This window comes from Panulirus ornatus, chromosome 20 (assembly GCF_036320965.1).
Source record: "Panulirus ornatus isolate Po-2019 chromosome 20, ASM3632096v1, whole genome shotgun sequence".
NCBI lineage: Eukaryota > Metazoa > Arthropoda > Malacostraca > Decapoda > Palinuridae > Panulirus > Panulirus ornatus.
Window position 1 is genome coordinate 1,660,810 of NC_092243.1, and position 1,608 is coordinate 1,662,417.

Below are 1,608 nucleotides of genomic sequence, written 5' to 3' on the forward strand. Positions count from 1 at the left end.
TGAAAAAGATTTTGAGTGATCGGGGCCTGAACATGCAGGAGGGTGAAAGGCGGGCAAGGAATAGAGTGAATTGGAACGATGTGGTATACCGGGGTCGACGTGCTGTCAATGGATTGAACCAGGGCATGTGAAGCGTCTGGGGAAAACCATGGAAAGTTCTGTGGGGCCTGGATGTGGAAAGGGAGCTGTGGTTTCGGTGCTTTATTACATGACAGCTAGAGACCGAGTGTGAACCAATGTGGCCTTTGTTCTTTTCCTTGCGCTACCTCGCACACCTGATGGGGGAGGGGTTTTTTATTTCATGTGGCGGGGTGGCGATGGGAATGAATAAAGCAGCCAGTATGAATTATGTACATGTGTATATATGTATATGTCTGTTTGTGTGTACATATGTATACGTTGAGATGTATAGGCATGTATATTTGTGTGTGTGGACGTGTATGTATATACATGTGTATGTGGATGGGTTGGGCCATTCTTTCGTCTGTTTCCTTGGGCTACCTCGCTAACGCGGGAGACAGCGACAAAGCAAAATATATATATATATAATATATATATACATATATATATATATATATATATATATATATATATATATATATATATATATATATATATATATATATAGAGCTGAAAGCTCTATTCACGTGGGGACCAAAGTCCGCATCAAAGCCGGGCCTTAATTGAAATAAAGAGAGTTATGAAGTGAAAAAAAAGACGAGAAAGTATTTACGAAGAAAGTATTTTTGAAGACGTTTGAAGACGTCTTGAAATGTGCCAAGTCATAGTTACTGGGAAAGACATCAGAGGGTAGAGCTTTGACGTATAGGAAAAGAAGCAGATATCAAAACGCTCCACCCCTGAGTTACTGATGGCCACACAATAATCATGTGACGCAGTAGCTTGCCGAGAATTGCGTGGTTTGGCTAGTGGTGTGGGAATACAAGCAGCTAACTCTCGGGAGCTAAAAGCAAAGTAACACCTATAGAAGAGGGGGAAAGTGAACCAGCATTGTGGCGTAGGAAAGGGAGGTCAAGTTTGGAAATTAGTCTGGGACCGCTTTCGACTCAACTCTGTCAAGCAAGATAGAGAACTACAACCACGCCAAATGTGAGAGCATTACTTCTTAAAAGGATGAATCAATCCCTTATATAAACGGAGCAACTGCTCAGAAGAGAAGTTTCAACATCTGAACAGAACACCAAGTTTCTTAGCCTGTAATGTATAGAGTGGTTGTTACAGTATTACCAAGTATGTTCATTGTGTGAAGAGGTGGAAAATATAGCTACAGCTATAATGAAATGGCCCGTGCCATCTTAACTATCATAATAAAAAGCAGGTAGTATTTTAAGCCCTTACTAACCTTTAGAAGTTTAGCTTCTGAATAGTTCACTGAAAATCAAGATCATTAACGTACCTAGTTTCAGAATTCTTCTAGTCATTTTCCTACGTCTTCGTCCTTGGTCACTTGACAACTTCCCATATACTGTTGATGTGAGGTGTCTCCCATGCTGCAGTGTTTAGCGTGGATTAATGATGAATTGTATTGTACAACGTGAGATGTGGCACAGCTTGGTTGACTAAAAATACTACGTCACATGGCTGGAG

General features: G+C 40.7%; 1 protein-coding gene across 1 annotated transcript in view; it reads right to left on the reverse strand.

Annotated features, from left to right (window-relative positions):
• Nucleotides 1–1,583, reverse strand: part of LOC139755835 (spindle assembly abnormal protein 6 homolog) — a 32,677-nt gene extending 31,094 nt beyond the window's left edge. The window contains exon 1 of the mRNA XM_071674441.1: nt 1,418–1,583. The gene's annotated coding sequence lies outside the window, so the exon portion shown is untranslated. The remainder of the gene's footprint in view (nt 1–1,417) is intronic.
• Between the last annotated feature and the right edge of the window lie 25 nt (nt 1,584–1,608).